At 33.4% G+C, this 25046-nt stretch overlaps 1 protein-coding gene and 1 long non-coding RNA gene across 2 annotated transcripts in view; one reads left to right on the top strand and one right to left on the bottom strand.

Moving 5' to 3' along the window:
* Positions 1-25046, top strand: part of LOC102677973 — a 349267-nt gene that overhangs the window by 153559 nt on the left and 170662 nt on the right. The gene's annotated exons all lie outside the window — the stretch shown is intronic.
* Positions 21796-24218, bottom strand: LOC102677884. Its single transcript, XR_004150139.1, has 2 exons — positions 23976-24218; positions 21796-22131 (listed from the first exon to the last, which is right to left on the bottom strand). It is a non-coding gene; the product is annotated as an uncharacterized LOC102677884 (long non-coding RNA).

Consider the following 25046-nt stretch of genomic DNA (forward strand, 5'->3'; position numbering starts at 1 on the left):
CTTTCCATAATATCCAACTATCATTGGAAAATCGATGATATATCCGTTAGAATGCTTATAAAAGAAAGTGCATAAACCGCATCAAAAGCGTTCTGCATCATATTCCAACGAATAACGATGCAAACTTTCAAAGTGACCCGTAGCAATTGCAAGTTCTCTGCCTTCCAACTCCCTTCATTGTTTCCCTTCTACGGATCATCTGCGGCGAGATTAACAACCCCACTGAAAGCGTATCGTATATTTTAAAGGGAGGATCGATTCTCCCGTGTTCTTTGGACGGGCCACTTTGTTGGAGGAGCAACAACGTTATCTCCTCTCGTGTTCCAACGGATAAATAGAAACTGATCGAAAGGAGTGTCGGAACAAAGGGGTTGAACATTTATGAACGATGAATCGGTCATTACGGTCGGATATGAAGTTTCGATATTGACAAAAGGGAATGGTTAACGAAAGTATTTGTTGCTTTGTCCGATTTGACGAGAGAAAAATATTTTTTTTTTTTTCTTTTTTTTCTTTTACTCGATACGTAGGGGATTATAATCCGTTTTATGGATTATGCAGCGGTTTCTCTGCTCGGCTCGATAATGAAAGGTATTTGATCGTTTCTATCTGTTTTTATTATTTCATCCTTTCTTTTGATAATATTTCTTTGTTTGTTCCAATTATTGATAGAATTTCTTTTTTATTAAATATGGATCGCTTTATTATATGTATTAGAAGATTTCTTTCTCAAATGTAGAAATACATTTGATTGTTGAGAAGTGTTTATATATAGTGTTATAATTAAGTATCTTTTTATTAATCATAGCTTGTTAAATTTAAATACACAGACTTTATTATTAATAAGTAGAATGGAGCAAAAATACTTTTTATAATATTAGAAAATTACATCATTTTCAAATTCCTAAATATAAATTAAAAGAAAAGTAGAAATCCAAGAAATATATATTTCGATAAATTCTTAAATGTGAAGTTCTTCGAATGCATTTTCAAACTCGAATATCTCTTCATACAAAATCTCTCTTCCCCAAAGTTTCATCGTTTCACGATTTTTTCAAGAAGCAAAATCAATCCCCTTTCACGAGGGTGGAAGGATAAATTACACCAGGCTAAATTGCGCTATAATGCAACAGCTTGGTTTAGAAAATACCGCGCTATAAATTTCCAGATCCGATACGCGAAATTTCAACGGGGGTGCGGCCGGAAATGCGTTTTGTAAATCATCCCCGTTCGTTCGCTGTTTAATTTGTTACGGGGACGCCGGATGCTCGCGAGTCGATAAAGCATTCGATGAAGGAGAGACCGTGGCTTTCGATTCTCGAATTGGACGAAAAATTACGAGGAAGGGGTTGAGCAGAGATAAAGGGAAGAAGTATGGGATGCTGGGAACGCATTTGGGGGGTTGCTTGGCGCGAACTCGGTTTCTGAAACGCTTCTGAATCGGTGGAGGGATGAAATTCACTTTTGATATTAAATTTTCCTGACATCGAATTACCGTTTTTCCAGATTTTTCCCCGACTTTTTACATTTTTTTCAACATCTGGAATTGAAAAAAGTTGGATTAGTATTTCACAAACTTACGTCTACAAGTAAATTGTAAAAAATTTTGTAATAATGTTTATTGAATATTATTTTATCAATTGTAAAGAAGCAAATTGTTATGAATTGAATTATATTTTAATTCAATTTAATGATTGTAAGTTTAATATAATTTATAAAATTGTTGATAATTTATGATAAATTGGATACAATCTTTTTCAAATATTCTTACTTCTCTTCTTATTAGAAGGCATAATAATTGTAAAACTGTAAAATCAGTTTTATCAAAAACAAATATATTTTTAATTAATGATTAAATTTCAAATGCAATAAGAATATTGATATCCAATTTACCAGGAAAATACACTAATATCTTTCCACTTGATATTCTCCCTTCCAAACAATTAAATCACCTATAACACAAAATAATAATAATATACATACATATTTTTAAATAACGAGTTTCTCCCTTAAATAATTCTTCTTAAACTAAGAATATACTTGCTTCGATGATTATACGCGATATACCTCGTTATTTTTCCTTTCTAATATCCAAAGAAGAAAAATCTCTCGATACTTGACGAGCTTTTTTTCGATTAATATCGGAAAGCGGTGAAAAATCGACAGGGAAGTTAAACAACCCCCTCGATCCTCGATCACGCAACGGATCAAACACAGAATCAACAGAGATCCCAACAACGACACACTGTCCGCCCACCCTCTCGAACCCTCTCCATCTCTCGGATCAAAGCCCAGCTACATCCGCGCGCGAGCCAGTCGACCCGGACGATTAATGACAAAACTTGAAAATCGGTCGATCGGCCGCGATCTTGGCGGCCCGTGCCTGCCGTTGACACCCTGTCATCGGCCGTCGCGTGAAATTTATTAAATCGTTTTCTGATCGCACGTCACACGTCCACGATGATCCAAGCGCCAAGTGTGCTCTCCCGCGCGTCATATAACTCATCGGCGCCGCCGACTTTTCCGCCCTTCGATCCTCGCGCAAGCCCTTTCCACGCCTGTTATCTATTTCCCGACCGTTCCCTTTTTTCCTCTCCTCCTCGACGATGCTCTCCGTCCTTTCGTTTTTAGAATATCGAGTTAATTACGTTAGGTTATCGATGACGATGTCGAAGTGGTTGAGAGAGGGGGAGATAGAAGGATGAAATTTGTGTTTTGTGGCGATTGTCGAAGAGGATCTAGAAAAGTACGAGAAGAATTAATATCAGTTCTTAGAAAATTTGCCCGGGTTTTTTAATTAAAATAGAAAATATGAAATTTGTTGATAATATGACTGTAGGAAATTGAGGAAAGAGGACAATATCCTCGCATAAGATATTGAAATTCGCACGGAGAAGAAAGATTCTGCCTTTCTTCCTTGAAGATTCCTTAAAAAATTGCGGACATCATGGATGAAGCGTAGAGTGAAATCGAGTCAATTTTCGGGATTGTAACACAGTTGTGCACGATATTGGCCGCTCTTTTGTTCTCGTCCAATGTCCATCAATCAACGCGCGCGCGTTGAAAGTAAATAAAGCGAAATTAACGATGTTAAGAGCGTCATCGATGCACGGACTAACGAAATGCACGATAACTGAAATGTTGGCCGAGAGAAAAGGGTGCCTTTAATATGATAATGAGAGTAACGAAGTCACTCATTTTCTTCGAAAAATCTCTTTCTCCAAAGTTTCTTCTTTTCCATATTCCTCTCTTTCTTTTTTTAAATTAATTTTCTGTTTAGAGAAGAGATTATAGGAAAGTATTTCAATATATATATATTTTTATAGAAAGTGGCGTTAACGGTATTGGTGGCGGAATTGAATTGGGAAATAGTGTGTCGTTCGTGCACAATAAAGGTTTCTTCGAAAGCAGTTTGGTTTCCGGTAATTGAGAAACGTTTGACGAGAGAAAATTGGCGATGAAGTTAGTTAAAAATCAATTGGCTACGTGGGCTACCTTTGAATGGTATTGTGTGCGTTTGTACATGTACACATATTCTTCTCTGCTTTGATGATTTTCAGCGAGGTTTATATACTCGAGTTTGAGTTTGTTGCCGGTAAAGGGAATGGCAAGGTGGAATAAATAAATTTGAGGGTGGGAGAGGAGGCGAAAGACTGGAGATGAAATCGTCGAGTAGTTGGAAATGGAATGGTGGAGGGGTTGTTCTAACGCTGGCCTTGAACGATCGATTGATTTTTCCTTGTTATTCTTGTACTCATTTTTTTTCTGTACAATTTTGCTTTTGCAAAGATATAATTTCCAAATATGTTTTTTTTCATGTGTATAAAAATTTCCGTATTTTTATATAATTACGAAAAGAGATTGGTGGATTGTTTGCCAATTATAATAAAAGAAAATCGTTGTTTCGTAAAAAGAGAAAAATATAAAAATTTAATGCAGTATCAAAAATTGAAGGGAATTTTAACGAGTACAAAAAAATAATAGTAAAATGTGCGTACAATATGCAAGGAAATTCGTAATGAACGAGCTGTTGGTAACATTTATAAGCAAAAATCAAATATTTGGAAATACCTTCTCCTTCACTTTTTAATATATTTTAACACGTTCAATGACGTGAACGCCATGAGAATTTCCTATGGCATAAACGGATATGCGTCGTACTTTTCCAAGAAATGTGTGAAAAATGAAAAAAGGTTCTCTCCATATCCGGCTTTTACGTACACGTTTAATATAAGTTGCCAAGTGTCATGTTATGCATATGTCAATTTTGAATTTCGTTGCATTTTTCGCTATTCATTCTTATCGAAAATCAGTATCCGTCATTGGACAACTTTCGATCCATCGACAAGTTTCCAACCATGCAAATATTTAATATATCTACGACTCAGATATGGATCAATAATAATCCGGATTGGCTATTTTTTGATCAACGATTTTACGAGAAATTTATTTAAAAAAAAAAATTCATGACGTATATACGTATAGACGTGCCATAGAATAAAAAAAATTTTTACAATCCGTGAATATTCCGCGTATTAAATACTTATAAATATCAAATTTCATTTTTTTCACTGCATGTACATCTCCAATTAAAATTGTTCCATCGTTGAATAGTTATTAACTTTGAATGTCCAAAAAAGGGAAGAGGAGAGAGAAAGAGAGAGAAAGAGAGAGAAAAGTAGCATAATAAATAAAGGGGCATAGGAAAAATAACAATAAGGTTGTTAATGAGGGGGTTGAATGGAATGCAATAACGTTGAAGTTGGGCGGAAAATAAGAAAAGTTAGCAACCGTGGATGAGATCAGGATAATAACGAAGCTAACGAAGTTAGCCGGAGCGTCGTTAAGGCGACGATCTGCTATTAAAATCCCATCACTGACGTTAAGGATATTTTTAAGGGAAATGATAGCCAGTTTTTTCGACAGCCTTCACCGGATACCAGTGGATTCTGAAAGATGGTGCGCGAAATTCTTCGCGTTGGCTCGTATAATTGATGAGGTTAGGGGGAATAATGATTACGGGGATGGGGGCACGTAAAACGTGAACGGGAATGGATAATTAAAATCTCGATGTGCTCGTATTGCTTTGGTAATTGGACGTTTTATTGACTGACGAGATGTAATACTACGTGAAACTCATAATGTCATGTTTACTCGTTAGTTTTTTGAGATTGTAATTAATTCTCCTTTATTTTAAATTGAGAGTTATGATAGCTTTATGGTTTCAACGATTTTGAAAATAAATAAAAAGTGGATTGATTGTACTTAAAGTGAAATATTTTTTCGATAAAAATATATCATTATTTTTCTATTTGAGGTGCAATAAATATTCAAGTGTGATATCGAGTGTGATATAAATGATAACAGACAATCTTTATTTTGTCAAATCAAAATCATCTAATATGTTCTTTTGATGGGGAGAAAACTTATATTCATTTTTAATAATAAAATGAAAAAAAAAACGACAAAGGAAAGATTTTTATATCACTTGAAAGAAGAAAATCTAGAAATCTGATATTGAAATGCAAATCTATCATAAATCTCTCAAATGTGTCACCAAGGACCAGCTCCACATCACATGCAAGCTCTCTTACTTTTGATTTACGCGTCTCAAGTAACTAAACGGTGCTCATTGAATTACTTTCCCAATAATTAGTTCTCTCTAACTTTCGCCAACTCGTGCATCATTTCGATTTCATTAATTTCAACAATTCTAATCCTACGACTAAAATCATATGTAACCAATTAATTCTAGAAAAATATTTTTTTAAAGTAACCATAGTACAACAATGTAACACACGTTTAATAATTTTTAATCAATTTTTAAACATTTTTCTTAATACAAATATATAAATGAAATTGTTCGATATAAACATGGATGAATTTTTTCCATTTCATTATTCGTTTAAAGTTGTGTATTTACATTCATAATTTCTTTACTTTTTAATACTCGTTCCTGAACAATTTTAATAACATTCCCAATGTACTTATGGAAAATACTCACTCTCTTACATTTAAAAATAAATCCAAAGAAGAATCTTTTTTTTCATAAACAGAATTATTCTTTATTTCCAAGAAAATTAAATTTAAAAATATTAAACGTATGTCGTACATTGATTTGAAAGCGTTTCTATACATACCTATATGTAGATTTCTATAAAACAATAAAGAATAGAGTTTTCTATATCGTTTCGAGGCAAAAGATTTTGTACACATGGAACCCTCAGGCATTAAAGTTTTATCCTGTTTCTCAAAGAAGAACGTCAGTGATAAAGTATATATTTAAGCCTGGAAAAACAATTTGACGAAGAAATATATTACATTAATGCAAATGTGGAAGTTAAATCCTCAACTTTGGAGTAGGTTAAAAGATGGAATTGCATAATTAATTGAAGGGAAGAGTTACTTGTATCTTCTTATGCTAATTATAATTTGGCAGATTTACATAATATGAAGGATTTTAATTTTTTTTGCAAACAAAGCGAAATTCTAAAGACAAATTTTTCACCGTGCTTATTAATCGTAAATTTGAATATTCATCGAAAATGGTGGTACGTTCACAATAAAAGTTTCTTTATAATGTATTTCATAAACAAAGTTTAAAATATATAAACTTTGTTAATTAAAATAATTATTTAAATATATCAATGACACATTCTCTATGATACTTGAAATACGCCGACTTTTTTTACAAAAATGGACTCTGTTTCTAATTTTTAACATTTAAAAGCTATCGTCGAAGGAAATTGTATTATTGCTAACACGTATGAAATTTCATTTGAATTCATTTTTTATTAAGCTTAAACAAAATCAATTATTATTATTAACATTTCAATATTATTAAAGTGAACAAAACAATTATTTTTATAATATATAATATTGTATAAATTTAGAGAATAAAACAATAATTATATGCAATACCAACAAATAAATTTTATAAATATAATACTCCAAAAGAGAATTCTCTTCCATATAAAAATCGTATCCCTTCGAGTTATCGCGTTAATTTCACATAAATTCATCAAGAATAATTCCTATCCAAAGATATATAATCAACGTTCGATAAAATGAAGGGAAAGAAATCGTTTCCATAAAAAAAAAAAAAATCACACGATCGACATCAAAATCGCGTTTTATCAAAAATACGATATATCAAGGAAAACTTCATCCACGTGTCTGGAAACACGATGACGACGACCCTTTCTCCGCATTATCTCCAAGATTATCTCTCCTCTCGGAGGCAGGGTGCAGGATTTAGAAATTATTCGCCAGTTTGAAAGAGCGCGGAGTACATTCTCAAAAGAAAGATCCACACGAGAGATCCGTTTCTCGCTTCCTGCAAACGATCCAACCCCTCCCCCCTTTCCTCGAGCACCGAGCACCAACGGTATAAAGAAGAGAAAACAGGCCGCTTACATCGTTCTTAATACACGTATCTATGACGCGAGCCCCGTGTTACGTGAACAGAGTCGAGGGGACTTTCTTCCGTCGCGGAAAACCGGGTTGAGAGGAGCTCAAGAGGGTGTATCCCGTGTATCCTGTACAAAGGTCGGGAAAGGAGGTACGCCGGAGAGGAGGAAGAGGAAGAAGAAGAAAAAAAAAAGAGGACAGAGTGAGGAAACATAAAGAAAGGGAAATTGACGGTGGTGGTAAGTGGGTGAAGTTGAAAAGACAAAGATGAGATGATAGAAGAAGACTTGGAAGGGGTACGTACGGGAGACTTGGAACGCTCGAACGCAATTATGATGATATTAAAAACGGAGGAATAAATATAATCAAATAGAATGAAATAAAGAAAAAAAAATGGAGAAACGATTACAGAATAATCTTCAATATACTTCGAAACAGAAAGACTGAGGAAAAAATAAAAAAATAAATAAAAGAGAACGATTTAAAAAAAAATCTAGAACAATGAGAGAAAGAAAGAAGGAAGTCGAAGACAAGAATGCGAGAGAAAGACGAAAGATGTAGGGGATAAAAGGGCGGATAAGAAAGGGATGGAGAATAAAATAAATTGCTCACGGCATCTGGTGGTAACTGGGAAAGTTATCACGTGTGCCGCCTTCTCATCGGCAGCCACGTACCCTTGCCGAATTCCTCGTCGTTCCCAACTTTTCTTCCGCTTGTACCTCCGCTTGACACCGGTCATAGAGAAAGGGTGGACCTCTCGAGTACCGGACAAATCTTCCTCCGATGGGGAGGAACCGTTCGATGAAGAAGGGAGGAAGAAAAACCGTGGGGAGAAACTCTGGTCGTGATTTCACTGAGAACAAGATTCGGTTTGCAACAATGTGTCTTTCTTGGGGTTAGAGGGTACCTGCTTGCAAAGATACGCGGTTTCGATGGGGTTGAAAGATGGAGGGAGAATTGCAAAACCAGGGAAAAATCAACCCTCTCTCGTTGTTCGCGAGCTTCGCATTGTACACTATTTTCAATTCTTTATTTTGACTTCTTTTCTGTTTCTTTCTTCTTTTTTTTTTGAAAAGTGATCGAAAGTGATTTTTAAATAATTCAGATATGAATGAAGCTTCGATGGATAGAAGAAATTATTATTTATTATTTTATCAACGAAAGAAATCTTTAATAAAAATTTATTAGATTTATTCGAGATCTTTTGTTTATGAGATCTAAAATTTTAGATCTAAATAATTTAAACTTCAATAGGAATAATAAAATTATTCCTAAATCTATTGATAAATGTATTAATAATTCTTTCAGTTAATAAATAATAGATATCATGATCATATCTATCATAATACGTATTTGAAATACCTTATATAATCTTCCCTCAAAAAATTGCACGATAGAATCGATGATTAAAGCGGCAATTTAAATCCGTCTCCTTTCTTCCACGCTTCTTCACAATCTCCTTTTTTGCCTCGCTTCGAGGCAAGGTGGTAAAGTATAGGAGATTGGTGAACTCCTCTTTCGTAAGAGGAACGCTCTATTCCAAGGGAGAAGAAAGTTTCAGGTTTTTTCCACGCCTCGTATCGATAGAAATGATTTATGAATTTGATATTTCTTTTTTTCTTCCTTTCTTCCTTTCCACCCTCGCGGTACTGTATTTTTCTCGCGTGGAAAGAGGCTTTAAGCGAATATACAGGCACGAAGATGAATGAAAGGTATGGAGAAAGTTGGAAGCGTTAAGGATAATGGATAAGCGATGGATTAATGAATCGATCGTTGGCGAGCTTCTTTGGCGAGGGTTTGTTTTAGAAAATTGATCCCTTCCCTCTTTCGTTTTTCCTCTGAAAATGAGTTGACAAGATCGTGAAGGGATTTTCCTAGATTTAGATGTTTGCCTTGTTATTAAAATGAAATTGAATTTTTTTTTGGATTATTAACTTTCACCTTGTCGAAAGTTGTTAAAAAAGATAGGATTTCAGATTTTTCTTGTCCAAAGAGAAATTTATTTTATCCTTTATGGAAATAGATATATGTTTAAATTTTTAACATTTTAAATCTCTTCACGATTAATAAATAAATATAATTTATCCTCTATAAGATTTTTATATTTATTTTTGTAAGATATTGTGATTTTTAAGTCCGTAGAGATTAAGAATAAAAAAGTAAAAGTTAGAAACTAATGTTAAGAGAGAAAAATTATTATATTATGATAATCTCGTAATTTTGTCTGTTTTAGGTAAGGTTTTTGAAACGCTTTTTGAAGTAAAGTTGCTCATCTGCTCTCAGAGTATGTAAGTAATAAAACTTGTAAATAAAATATTAAATTTTTAAATATTTCGCGGAGAGAAGAACTAGATACGTTATGATGCGATGAAGATGTTGAAAAGAGATAAGTGTGTAACTCGTAATGACGAGAGAGTGATATTTTCTTTGAAATCATTAGAAGCTTGGCTAGGTTGAAGGCACAGTAACATTATTCCTCTTTGGTACTGGCGAACTATGCTCATTCTGAAATTCGTGCAACTATGCCGCTTACAAACACAGGCATAATACGTATACTAGATCAAAAACGTGCGCGGTATGAATATAAAAATATGAATATGAGAATGAATAGAGACAAAAATTTAAAATGTTATAGCTCTGCCCATTACGAGATGTACCGTACCGTAGCATGAAAAATTACGTCCATTATATTCATTTATAAATTTTATAATGCTCACGTTCGCCGTGATGTTATTGTTTCATCTTCTTTATACTTTTCATTATTAGTAGCAATGTAATAAATGTATTAAATATATTAAATATGACGTTACCTGTATCTTGTTTTACATTAATTCTTATTTCACGCCGTTCCGGATTTCAATTTTTGCGTTATATTTGTTGTTTGGCGAGAAGAAGATAACGAGAGATATAAAAAAGATATTTTTCACAATTTTAATATACATTATCTGATATGTGTCTAATTTTTTTTCCTCTTAATTTCTTTTCATCGCTACGTTCCTTTTTCTTTCAAGTTAATACTCTTCGTTCTACGTTATTACAGTTGTTTCTTTTTCTCAAATATTCTCATTTTCATCATCTATCGAATCTTTCCAAATTGTAAAAAATTACGAATCTTTTCTTTTATATTTTCAATTTTTATCGTTAATGGATATCACGAAGGGATCTCGAATCGATTGAACGTCTCAAAACGACACTTTTATTCCCGAATAAATGTCTGAAAAATCTAATAAAAGTCGATGACAGTAGCGAAAATTCCGGATGCTCCCGTAAATTCGACTCTCGTAAAATAATCATCGATATTCGGCCTCCCTTTCGCTCTTTTACGATCAGATTATGTCCAGGGATCAAGTTGGGTCTTTACACGCGTGTCGATCGTCCATCGTCAGTCAACAGAGATTTGTCCGGGTTTGTCAGTCCATTCGTGGGGGTTTATGATTAATGGACGCCGCGAAAATTTCATATTATCGCCAAATGGATGACATTAATTGTAATAAATCTCCAAGTAGATTTTGTGCAGTTGTTGTATTCAAAAAGTTACATGACATTTTCTCTTTTATAATAAATATTCAATGTTCGAAGAAAATTATACATTTTGAATTGTATATATTTTTTCCCCACCAAATATATTTTAATATATTTTATATAAATTTTGTTATTTCACAAAGTTAATTGATTTATCCTTTCTTTTTTTTTGAGTATTGAAAACTTTTTAATATTACTTTTGATATAACAATGGAGATCGATATTACATCGATATTCTTGAATTTATAAAATTAATTGAAATGCAGAAAAGAGACCAATTTAACATCGACACTTACAAAGCATCCTCGCTATCCTCTTCTAAATTAAATAGAATAACTTTTCTCTCGTTCACCAAATTATTTTTAAAATTATCTCTTATTATCGGAATAATTTAATTCAAAATCAAAATTTCCATATTTTTCCAAATACAACTCTTTTAACATCCTTATATCCGATTCATCGGATAAGTCCAAGAATCAGAATAAAACAATTCCAAACTTCTTCCTCTCTGGGCGAATATCTAGATTCACCACGGGACCGGAAATATTCATACCGACTTTTGAATTTCGAGGACTCGACTCGCAAATCGATCGAACCACGAAATTTCACCTGAACTCGTAGCCTCGAGTTTCGTGCTCGTTTATTTTTATTTCCACCCCTCTCTCCTTGTTTTACATACCGCGCAATTTTATCGAACGTGATCGACCATTCTCGCGTTCTCGACTCTAATGTTCGACCAGATTGATTGGAGAGAGAATTGCTGACGGTTGGTTCGGTTTGCTTGATTTATGCATGCGTATTATTAGGAAATAGAAGTATAGTTGAAATATATTGCTAATGGTGAGAGTTGATTTTATCGCACTTCTATCGAGTATAATTTTATTTGATTGTATGTTGTGAATACGTGAGATGTTATAGTTGCAGAATGAATCGTTAATTTTTACTGGCATCTGGAAATGTTAGAAATGTATGTTTTAGAAATTGTTTTGTATTAATTGCTTTCGAAATATCTTTGTTTGTATTAGCAGTAGAATTGTTTTGTTGTAGAAAGTATCAAAGAATACTTGGAATGTATTAAGAGTTTCGTGAATGATTGTATACAAATACGTTTTGGGATAAGAAGATTAAAGTCTTCGAAGTTTTGCTCAATGTTGGAAAGACAAAAAATGAAAAATAATGGACTGGAAAATTAAAATATAACGTGTCTGATTGAATTTAACATAAAAGATTACCTCAATTGAATTAATCTTAATTCAAACACACTGGAATTTGTCTCGTGGCATAATTAATAAAAAGAAATAAAGCAGAGTCTTGAATTTTAAATCTTATTGGTAGAAAGAAAAATTTAGATTCCTCCTTTGATCAACCTATAAAAAAATAAAAATTAATAATCCAGCTTCTGATTAAAAAAGAAATACACTTAATACTTTCACAATCCGACTTCTAAACCGTTACTTTCTCCTTACCTAAAAGAGAATTTTTTTCCAATGGACTTTCTGTTAATCCATTTCTTTCAGAAATTCTCAATCTCCCATAAATGTATACCATTCGAAACTAAAATTAAATTAATACTAAAGAATCTTTACTCCAGATATATTCTTCAACTTGTGACTCACAACCCTTAGAATGTAGCTTTCGAAAGGGCATCATATTTATTTCTATTTTATACAAAATTTCAGGAAACTAAAACATTGAAGAATAAATTTAATATTTATTAATTCTAATAAATTTTCGACATTTTATTTACCTTATTAAAAGCATTTTTATTATACAATCACATATATAAATAAAAAGAGAATCTTGAACTCTCAAAACTTTCACATCTCTCTCTCCACGACGCTTTAATATAAATTCTTTCTTCCCAAAGAAAGCGTTAAAAAGAAGGTGGAACCGGCTTGGTCAGAGTCGTGGCAAGAGTAGTTAGCCGACATAAGTGTCATAATTTCGGTTGGCGCACGGTCGAAAGGGGCGGACGTGATTACAGATTTATCGACTTAATTTTTCTCCGGCCATCGTCGAAAGTCGGTGGCCACGTTTGTTCGCTGTCGATGGCCGGACAAACGAAGGAACACCCGTTTCGAGGGGGGTTGTTCTCGAATCGATGCTCTTAAAAGGAGCGCGGATTGACGTACCGGATGTCGAGTTTCCTCGGAAAGAGCACGCGCTACCCCCCGTGTTTTAAACGGTCCAAGGGGTGGTCGTTCCTCTGGAACGAGGGATGGCCGACAGGGGAGAGGGATGGCGGCCGAACGACCGGGTATAAGAAGGTCTTGGGGCGGGTTGAGAGGGATGAACGGACGTATTGAGAATTGGGGTGGTCCAAGATTTACGGTGAAAAACTGGGAAAAGCGTGGATTGGAAGGGAAAATTTTGTCCTTTCGTCTCGTTAATTGAATATTTTTGTAGTTATTTTGATGATCGAAGGGGGAGAGGAAGTATTCTATCGATGGAAAAATGAGTTTAAATTGGATTAAATTAAGGTGGAGATGAAAATGGATTAATTAAAGTTGAAGAAGTGGAACAATTGTTGTCGAGGATTGTTAGAATCCTAGATTTTTATGAATTATTGTGGCATAGTGAGTTCGAGGAATGGGTGGAATGTATGAAGATTTACTGAAAAAATAGGATGAAATTTGAAAAAGAAGAAGAAGAAAGTTTGTCCATGCGACGATCTGATGTGTTGATTGAATATTTTTATTCAATTTATTTTTATGGGACGTGGATTTAAAATTGGATGAAAGTAGATTTTTAGAATTGGACAAGTTGAGATTGTAAATGAAAAGTAGGTGTGAATCGAGGAATTAGGAGGATGAAGATTATAGGAATGGATTTTTAGAGTGGAGGTGCTCGAGTTGATCGTAGATGAAAAGTAGATTGTAGAACGAAGATTATAGGAACAGATTTTTGAAGTACTTTATAATACCTTTAAAATAATGTAGTTTTGTGCGATGAATCAGGCTGTAGAATGTATAGTGGCTGTAGAAATAAATTTTTCCAGCGATTCTAATCATTTTAAATAATGTGTTTTATCTATTAAGAACATCTTGTGTATAATAAATTACTTAGAATTACATATAAAGCAATATAATCTGCTTTATCGCTTTCTTTCCGACTGTATATAATAATATAAATCGTGGCAAATATTTTTTTCTTGTTTTCTGTTCAACGACAAAAATATTACACGACAAAAATAAATAATCAAAATCACGTGGTACACGTAACCAAATAAATATGAATAATAATAAAAAATATACTTCAAATTTCGAAGAAAAATTTTCAAATCTTCAAAGGAAAGCCAAACTAACAACAAAACGAGACCACTAGGAACCAAGTTACAAAGGAATCCTACAAAAAAAAATCCATCCCTATGTCTAACCTAAGACAACCCTAAGAAAATTCTAAGATGGAAACGTGATGTACTTCTATGCAAATTCATACAAAGTCCTTAACAAAGCCGAAGATGCGGCAAACCAAAAGATAACGAGCGGCAAAGAGAAAAAGAAGCTTACGCGGAAACAGAACATATTTCGAGAAGCATACTCGAGAAGAAAATGGTAGCGAAAGTAGAATTTCTTACCAGAGAGATAGGAGATATTTATGTGGAAACGCATATGTGGTTAAAGCTTGCTCTAGATATATGCATTCGTTGCAATTTTATCCCATAACTGTGCGTTGAAATTATCGAGTATTTTTATGGATGTAAAATTTTTGGTTCGATATAAGAATCATTATGAATTAAAATTCATTTTAATCTATCTTCTTTTTCCGTTTCCACAAATGAAAATATCTACGGATTGATATTCCTTTCATAATGATATTCTCCAGCTTTTAGGTAATAGTCTCTAGTCCATCATTGTCTCTTCATTTATTTCTCTATACAGAAACACACGTTAAATATTAATACATATATTAGTAATATCATCGAGAAAAGATAAGGAATAGATAAGAGGAATTTTAAGCAGGGTCTTCTCGTGTTTCTTCTCAAATTATATTGTTTGCAAATATTTAAGTATGAAAAAAGTATTTACAGGAGAAAGAGAAAGATATATAAACACATATTAGGCGCAAAAATCGTACTTGAGACGCCATCTAGACGAAATCTCATTAACTACTGCCTTAAGAATTCTTAAAGAATTGATGTTTTTCGCAAATGTGACACACAAGAGAGGGTCCATTGACTCTTTTCATTCGACTTGGCTGTCCATTTCCATCCTCATGAGACCTCGTAAGAAACCTTTCAAGATTATAGGACTCTTTTTTTTTTCTTTCTCCTTCTCTCTCTTTCTCCCTTGTCATGACAAGCCGCGAGCATTAATTTCGCCTCACCCCGGGCCAGGATTTAGTTTTCGCGGTTTCACTCGGGATAATTCTCGCGTTCCTCGCGATTGATGCGCCCCAGAAGATGCTTCTCCATCCCTTTTTACCACCTCTTTATCTCTGTTCCCCCTGTTCGGCGAAACCCTGGCGCGACCCTTTTTGCCAACTTTTCCCCGGATCCCTCTTTGTTCCACGCCCGGCAAAAAGCCTCTCAGGAGTATGAAGCTGACTTTTTCACGGACGAGAACCACGTATTAATTCTACTTTCCGCGATGGAACGCTGCGAACGTCGATGGGGCTGGAATTTTTTTTCCACCACGACCGATTCGTCGACCCTCCAAGGTTTCGCAGTCGGAGGAACACTCGACTTCGTTCGTCTGTGCCGAGATTCCATAAAAGCGATTATAGAGAAGTTCAAATATAGGTTTTGGATGGTTTTTGGGTCAAGTTTCGTTATCATTTGGATAACAACAAAAAAGTTATTCTCTGAAATGGAAATTAAAAGTAAAAATCGAAATCAATGGAGGGTGAATGAAAATAAATAATTTCAGAATAACCCGTGAGAGAATTGAAATCTTGATAGCTTTGATTATTATAGAATTACTGTCTCCACGTTTCTCGTTCCATCATAGTTACACGTGATCCAAGAACTTCGATCAACGAAGAATTAATTCGATACTCGATCCGGCCGAAAATTTTCCAGCGAGAAGGGGTGGGTAGACGTTAAAACGTGGGATGGAGAGAACGAAACAACGAAGTCCGTGAAATAAATGTCGAAATACGGAGTAGTCGGCCGCGGGAACGCATAAATCCGTTTAAAGCCTTTTCGAGCTTGGCTCGAAAGTTGGAAGGGGATGGAGATTCGGCCCCCGTAACTCGCGTAAATTTCCATCGATTCGTAAATCTCGGAAATTAAGCGCGACAAAGCGAGCCTGTTACAAATACTAAAAGTGCTCCACCCCTTTGTTCGATCCTCCAGAGGATCTGAGAGACTTATTCCAGTTCGACCGTGCTTGTTTTCCACGTCGAGTTCCGCGCTCGTAAATACGAAGAGGAACTTTCCACGTTCTTTATCCATTCCCTTTGCACGTGTAATAAAAAAAAAAAAGAAGAAGAAGACTGGATCGACGATTGACCAGTTAATTTTCTGATCTAAAATAGATTTTACGTAGCAGGTTTTACGATTCATTAAGGATAGAATTTTTTTTTTTTTTTAGACGGTAAAATAAACGATTTCCTTTTCGTTTAGTGATGATTTCCGGTGCTGCGAGTCATTTCCAGTTTTTTCTCGTCTCAATTGTATGGAGTGCGTGGAGTATGCATCGAATCTGGTTCGAGAAACTGGTTTTGATGAAGGAAAGAGATAAATCGTTTTGACGAGAGATTTATTTTAATTGAAACAAGTTTAATTATTTATTTTAACGTGTAATGATTATTTTTTTATTTATTTTTTTTTTATTTTTATTATTACTTGGATATGAGAAATATTCAATGAACGTGGTAAGAATATACGTAGGTCGAATAAAGTTCTGATGATATTGCGGATGAAATTCTCATGTGAAATATAAACTGTCAAATTGAAACTGAACTTGAATTACTTGTCAAACTTATACTCGTGAAATGTACGTTTCTTAGAGTTGCTTTTAGTAGTTTGTAAAATCTTGTGATAAAATCTGTCAAGAAATCTTGAAGATCTTTAAATTATATTATCTAATTTATACATTTTTATAGTTTCATTAATATTAATATTAATATTATTCCATTAATATTAAATTTTATTTATATATACGTATATTTAAAACATTTTGCATAAATATTACACGATAAAATCACGCATTTCTAAAATCTTTTTCTTCCAACATCTAAATTTTCCACAATACTCGAAAAAATTCACACAACTTGGAGCATATCGAGCCACCCTTTCTTCGTCTCTCTTTTTATTCTCCTCGTATCGACTGGCATAATTCACGGTAAACAAACGGTTTCCTCGCGCTTGTCACGCGAGGAAAGCGCCATTGTATGTCCTCCTCAACTTTCATGTTCTTTTTCAATCGACAAAAGAAAAAAAAACCCTCTCTTTCTCATACTCGTTCACCCTTGGAATTGAAAGCTTCTCAGCCGGTAAATAACTAGAAAGCACGTTAATTTCAACCCTTGTAGACTGGTTCTGGTCATTAAACGAGGTGATGCGCGACATACAAGCATTTTTTGCCACTGGTACAAACTTTACTGACTTTTTTGCACTTTGTTCATTCCCTCTTTCCACCCCATCTCTTTATACCATTGTAATTCGTCGTTGTTTCCGATTTCTGTCTACTTTCTCCCTTGATTCATCTTATTTTTGCTCTCTTATATTCTTTTTTTTATTGTTGTTTTCTGATATCTTGATTTATCTTTCTTTTTTTTTTCCTATTTTTATAATTTTCGAATTTTGCTACAGAGCAGGTATAAGGGGTTGGATCTCATTGATGCAGAAGATTACTTTAAGTGAAATTTTCAAATTGTGTTTGCAATAGTAAATGAATGTTGATATTATAGATAAAGCATTGAGAATCTTAATATATGAAAATTTAAATTTAAATTCAAAATTATATTTGTGAATTTGAAATTAAAATTAAAAGGTATTAATTAATTTTTTTTAGAATTTTTGATATCTAATATGTCGAAGAATTTTAAAATTAAAATTAAAAAAATTTTGAAAATATTTAATATTTAAAATTAAAAATATCTTTTATAAAATCAGATAATATCTTTTCTATTAATTTAACCTGCTGCTATGCCTAGTCTCTGCTGGAAAACAGTCGTATGATATGCAGAAATTTATATATTTTATTAAATTATCTGCACGAGTACACATAAACATATATATGTCAAATAACTTCGTTTATTAAATTTTATTCATAAGAGAGAGATTCTCTCTTTCTCGAAAATTATACGTCGCAAAATACATTATATTATATACATACATATTACACATTACTTTACATTTTAAAATTAATTTTGTTTAATAATGTATGTCAGATAATTTTAAATAAAAACAGAATATAGCAGACAAACCTGACATTGTACCGTTATGATATATAATTCAAAAATTTTAAATTTATGTTTCAAATCTATTACCTACAATATTTTTCAATTATTATATAAACTAAATCCAAAAGAAACATCTTAAAATGAGAATATATAGACTGCTTGAATAATTTTTGAAAAAAATTTGTTTTATTATTAATTTTACTTATTACTTTTTCTTTCTGAACGGTGCACATATAAAAATACATTTAATCAAATCTCATTTAGATATTTCATCTTTTTTTAAAATATGAAAATTTATCAAGCAAGCGAAACTAACTCACAATGTATAGAATTATACAATTTTCTTCAGTTAGTCAACTCAATGTATTATTATATATCATAAGCAAAAAATTCTCTCTACATCTTATACCTGAAAATATTTTTATTCATAAAGTTAATAACAATCTGTTTTTTTCCATCTGTCGACGAAATTGATTAAAACAATTTTTCCAAAACGGTGATCGAGCCAATTATCAATTCATTCTCCTGATTAACGATAATTTCGTTAATTAGAGACGGACGTGGATGTAAGGATGGAATAATTAACACGGAACGAAACGATATCCGTCATGTTTGCGGAAAGCCAAACAGGATACGAAAAATAACGAATTACATTGTGCATCGCTGAATCCAATTTATACTTCTCTTTCGTGCAAACTCTCCTTCCTTTTTTGCATAGTATAACAGGTCATTGTTATCGTGTGTGCACTAATTAACAAGGAACCTTTTGTCCAATGTTCAAACAGTTTATTCTTTCGATCGATGAAAGATTATATATATATATTTCATAATCGAAAAGCAATGATGAATTTTTATAATATATTCGTTTTAATAATCCGCATATTTCGCTAGATGTCGCCACTGTATATATCTTTCAACGAGAACGAGTTTCTTCGTATCTAAATTCCATCTTGTTTGTTTTATTCAAATAGAGGCAAGAGGCCTGAATCACACGAGCCAGATCCGGAAGAGGCTTTCTTGTTGAAATTTTTACGAGCTCTGAGCATCAAGATTCACAGGAGGACAAACGTTTTTCGCGAGTGTCACGCGAAAAGCGCCATTCATCTCGAGCTTTGTTTTCAACCCTCGTATTCTCCTCGATGACAACTTCTGCCTCCTTCTCTGTCCGATTCGATGGCGCCATGAAAAATCCGTCACAGGGTACAGATTCTTCACCCAACCGATTTCATTTCTCATCGTTAACGTATCTCCATCTCTTGGTCGCTTATTATTGGAAGCACGCGAAATAAAACTTAGAAAAGTGGACTAGGTTGCTTTAAATTTCGTCAGAAAAGTTGCCAACTACTGATTAAGTTATTTTTTATAATTTGATCGACGACAAAAGAATTTTTAATTTTCATGAGACGAACGATTGTTTAATATAAATTATTAATTGCTCCTTCATAAGAATGAATATAAATTCATAAAAAAGAATTTGATTGAAAATGAAATTTTTATTACCTCTTTTTCTCATCCATTATTATCATAAGATCAAAGTTTCAAAAGGAGAATAATATACAAGTGGTGAATAAGATTGAATAATTTGTTCTTCTCTTGTTCCAAATTTTCCTTAAAATATAGAGATTATAAATAGATACGATGCGAAAGAAATTTTGAAGAAAAAATGAAAAACTTACTTGGCAACAAAATACAAATACAGGTCGCTGACGAAGAGAATCGTGAAATTCATCAGAATGATATTTCAGCATGATTCGCAAAACCGTAAGCGTTCTGAAGTATTGTTCGCGGGTGTTATTGATTTCCGGGTCGCAAAAACCGATTCGCTGGATACACAAATGGCGTCCAATCGAAGACAGAAGCCGGAATCGAGCAGTGATTGATGATGCATTGGCGCGAACAGAATCACCCTGGATAAATTCGAATTTTTCACGTCTCACGCACTAAGTGAACCATCCCCCTATTGTGAGAGCGTCGAATAAATTTTTATCAGGAAGATTTTTTGGTTATGAGAACGAAACTTGAAGAATGATTTTAAAACACTAACAGAAGTTTTCTCAGACAGATCTTTGCCATTGTTTACGTTTACTTTCTTCTTTCTCTTCCTTCTGTTCTCCTTCTCCCTTGTTTTTATTTTTCTTGTGTTTCCTTCTCGTTTCTTTTATTTTCCTGAATATTTAGTTAAATATAGTTCCTTTGATTTGTTTATTCTTCGCTTCCTTTCTAATTTCCATAATTTCATGATCATTTTCTTTGTTGTTTCGATCTTAGGATATTTTATTCTTTCACTCAAAAATTGTTTAAAATTAATTCGAAAGTAAGCAATGGTTTTCTGATTGAGTATCGTATAAATTAATTAATATAAGCATTGCACAAGCTCGTTTACAACTTTCATAATCGGATTGCTCTCTATGCATGGGAAGAAAACAATGTTTCATTCTAGAAACGAAAGAGCTAAGAATTAACGAATCCTCGTATTTTGAATTAAATAAAAATTTATTTATATTGTAGAATCATGATAAATATCCATATTCATTTAATTCGTCAATGAAAGAAAACAATTTTTCTCTACAATTCAACGAATCAACAGAAATATCCAATATACCATCCAGTATACCATCGAAATAGTAACCAATCCTATTTGTATTTATCGAAAGTTTATCAAGCGTAATTTCAATTGTCAGAATTCAATATTTACCAATGATCTAAAATAATCTTATCGATCATTTTCAATTATTATCGTTACATTACTTATTCCATAGCCGAGTGAAAATAGTTTCACATAAATATCTTTTTCCAACGTCTTTTTCCCGATCCCCATTACTTGGAAACTTGAAGACGGAACAGAAAGAAGAGGGCACGAAGTTGAATGTATTTTTGACGGTAGAATGACTGTTCCAAGGAAATTGACAGTTTCGGCCACGGTGGCCGCCAGTTCTGAATAGTTCTCTCTCGCGAAACCGCAGAACGTATACCGACACGGTTACGATCACTGCATCAGTTCTCTAGAAATGTACTTCCGGCACGTCCTTCCGGTTAATCGGACAGTTTCGGAATTCGTTCCAAATAGTTGTCGAAGAGTTTCGCGGGTCACGACTACCGGTGACCATACGGATTTTCCAAAATCGAAAATGGCGAGCACGAATGTGTTCGAGTACATTACGAATTTCGTTTCAACGATTATGATTCGTGATAATTCTCGAAGCTGGTGGACGATGGATTAACGATATACCAAATCAGTGTATTCAAATTTTCATGTGAAAAAAATCGAAGTCACTTTTTATTTTATCTCGATTTTTCAAAGTTTATAATGCATGAGATATGATGAAAATTTGGAAAATCGTCATTTTGTAAATTTTATAACTTCTATTATAAAATCTGATCGGTATCGCGTATGAAAATTGATTAATTGACAACTGATATATGATTTGTAATTATTGCATTTCAATCGCATCGCAAAATCCAATGAATCGCGATGAAACACGACGAGACATCGCTAAAAAGAACCAAAATTACAATTTTAAATATGCTGGTCCATCGATTGGAAAATCACTCGGCACGAAAAACAGCGTAAAATCGTGGAATTCGAGCTAGCGATGAAAGCGGTGGTTGCACAACTAAGCTCGATGGAAAACGATGCGCAAATATTCGCGCAAATCGATCAACGTGTCGTTTTTAATTGGCCAGGATTGGTATGTGCCTCCTCGTTTCCACATTACGTGGATCATCAATAAACCTCGATTTGAACGCGGCACTCTCATTTCTATAGCTGCATGCATTTGACGTCTGTCGCCATTTGGGTTTGGATGTTACCAGTCGATCTTGTTCCTTTCATTTCATGCACGATTTTCACTGAGAAATAATTATTTGAAATGACTTAGAATATAATTAGCTCGAAGATTTTTTTTTTTTAAATTATCGTTATTATATACAATTTTAATTATAATTTTGTAAGAAAGAGGAATTGAATATTATCTTTTAAAAATTGAATTTTAATATTGAAATTTGTTCTCTTTTCGTTGTAAACAATTTAAATATTTATACGATGTAATGTAATATATATATTATATTAGGACAAATAATAAACATATTATTTTCCTAAATTATTAATTTACATTATTTTGAATAACGAATAAATTCAACTCGGCATTAATTGTTATCAGAATCATTTTTCATTAAACTGTTCTTCCGAATCTATTTACTCGAAAGAAATTGCATTAATTATTATCGTGTATTATTCGACGATGAACAGCGTCGTGTTTTTATACGATAGATATTGCTGAAGGCTGTATTCATAAATGATTCAAGCAATTTTCATTTTGTTTTTATAATTGCCGCTGAATATTTTATCTGTCCTTCGTTGATGTTGTTACAAACCGTTGTTAAAGAAACGATATCCAACCGGTCTACTATCGATCATAATACGTTGAAAGATAAATTAACCGTGAAATAACTTGTTAAAAAATTACTGTCAATTATCGTTATACATTATTAATGACAATGAATGAATTATTACGGGGAAAATATTGCTTCCAATTAAAAAATTTTAATTGGACAATCAGTTTATAAATTTTATTGGTTGTTAATTCAAAAAATAGCAACTATTTTTATCATTATGTCGTTATTTATCCGCCTCGTTTAGGATTGCTCTACTTAAAGTTCTAAGTTAAATTCGTCCAATTTAAAAACTCTTTACTTCCGGTCGATTAATTTACGACTTTTCTCCAAGTATACCAAGAGCTTTTATTACATCCCACTATCTGTCTCTATTTCCTTCCAATCTACTTCCAACTGTATTACTTAGGATAATTCTTGTCGTTGGCTCCGTTTCAGACTGATTTAATCGCACACTCCTCGTTTAAGTTTGAATGGGCCATTCGTTTCACTCGAAAACATTCTATTTTGACCACTTTCGGATTTTTCTTGTTCGTAAGATCTTTATTTACGACCATTTCTCACTTATATTTTTTAGTTTAATTCATTGATTTTTACAAATATTCTATTTTCCTTCTATTCCTAGCAGTATATTTTTCCTTATTTCTTTATGTCATAAAATTTTTAAATTCTTTAGTAAAAATTTCATAGAAATTTCGTAAGCTATCTTTTCTTTAAATATTATGACTTTATTAATCTAACAATTCAATTGACTAGAATTATTAATTTTTTTTATTTACAATATTCTTCATATGTATTCAATTACTTCATATTTCCATTATATTATAGGAATACGTAAAAATATTGATTTCTTCCTTAAAGTAATTAATAATCGATACAATAATCGATATAATAATGCACAATTTCCTTCGTCAATTTTCCTTTACTCCATCTAACACTATTCACGATCACTCAACCATGACTGATCCACGCCCATCCCCCTTTCAAAATTCATCAGTCTCCTATATCTCTCCTTTCTATCGTTACTACACATTACCGCATAGAAAACCTTTAGAAAATTATTTGCACCTGGAAATAACCGGAATCTGGCGCCAGTAGCCGCATGCTATAATTTTTCAGCGTCAGATCAGACTCTGATTAGTCGACCAACAAAAAATGGACATACGAAACCGTTCGAAATTGGCGATCAAAGTTTTAATTTTTTGCCGCGTGAACGTGAAACAGTCTTGAATTGGAACGTTTCTAACGAGACGTGAGATCGTTTCTCGAATAATTATACCGGAAAAAACATATCTGCATACCTGTTCGAATGGCGGAAAATATAAGGCGTGTCGAGGTGAGACAAATATTCCAGCGAGCGATAATATGAAATTAATGTGTCCAAGTAGCTGCACACATTAACCGTTCTTTATGCTGATTTTATCTCTTATTTTATTTTAAATGAAACGAGACTTTTACGAAGATTAATTGATAATTGTAATCGATGTGATCAATATGAGCAATTTAATGTGAAATGATGAATTAGACGGATCGATTGATTTGATAATTGATTTGATAATGAATGAAAGAAATGAGATTCGAAAATTGTGTCCACGTGAATTTTTATATTCTTATTTCTTATTACGAATTTAAGATTAATTTGATATTTCTCCACACTTCTACTTTGTTCAAAAATTCACTTATTAAGTATACAACCCTCGAATAATTTTTCCATTCACATCAATTTCTACCATTCCCTACATCTTACTTTTCACTCAACCCCACTCACCCATCTCATTCTTCTAATTTTCATTCCCCACTTCATCACAGCCACCACTCCCTCCACATTTCTTCCAACTCATTTCAAAGCACGTAGGGCCACCAGTCCCCTAATTTTTAAGAAGAAAATTAGCTGCAACTTACGAACTCGCCTAATCTCACCATTCCACGTCTCCCTTACACTAATTCGTAGGCGTGCCACCTACCCTGAAACCTGTCGTAACTTACAAACAATTTTATCCCTCGTCCTATCGTGCATCTCTCCACCACTCTGATTCTCATACATACACATATGTATATGTATATTCATCCCTCTTCCACGATTGTACCCCTTCTCCCTCGTTCCAAGTTTTCTTTCTTCGCATGGAGAGAGGATGGAAACGAAATTGCCTGCAATTCATGACAACTTGCCGGGCTTCTTCTTATGGCCGTCTCATGCCGCGATACCGGAAACGAAGGTGGATATTTTTATATAGTCGCGAGGCTCGTTCCGCCCACGAAAATAAACGCGTTCATGGATCATTTCGGTGAGTGCATTTTTGGAAAATTTTAAGCTTTAATGCGCGTCGCTATCCAGTGATAAATGTTGCCTCCAAGTATGTTGGGGGGGGGGG

Source organism: Apis dorsata, unplaced genomic scaffold (assembly GCF_000469605.1).
Source record: "Apis dorsata unplaced genomic scaffold, Apis dorsata 1.3 scaffold_157, whole genome shotgun sequence".
Taxonomy (NCBI): Eukaryota; Metazoa; Arthropoda; class Insecta; order Hymenoptera; family Apidae; genus Apis; species Apis dorsata.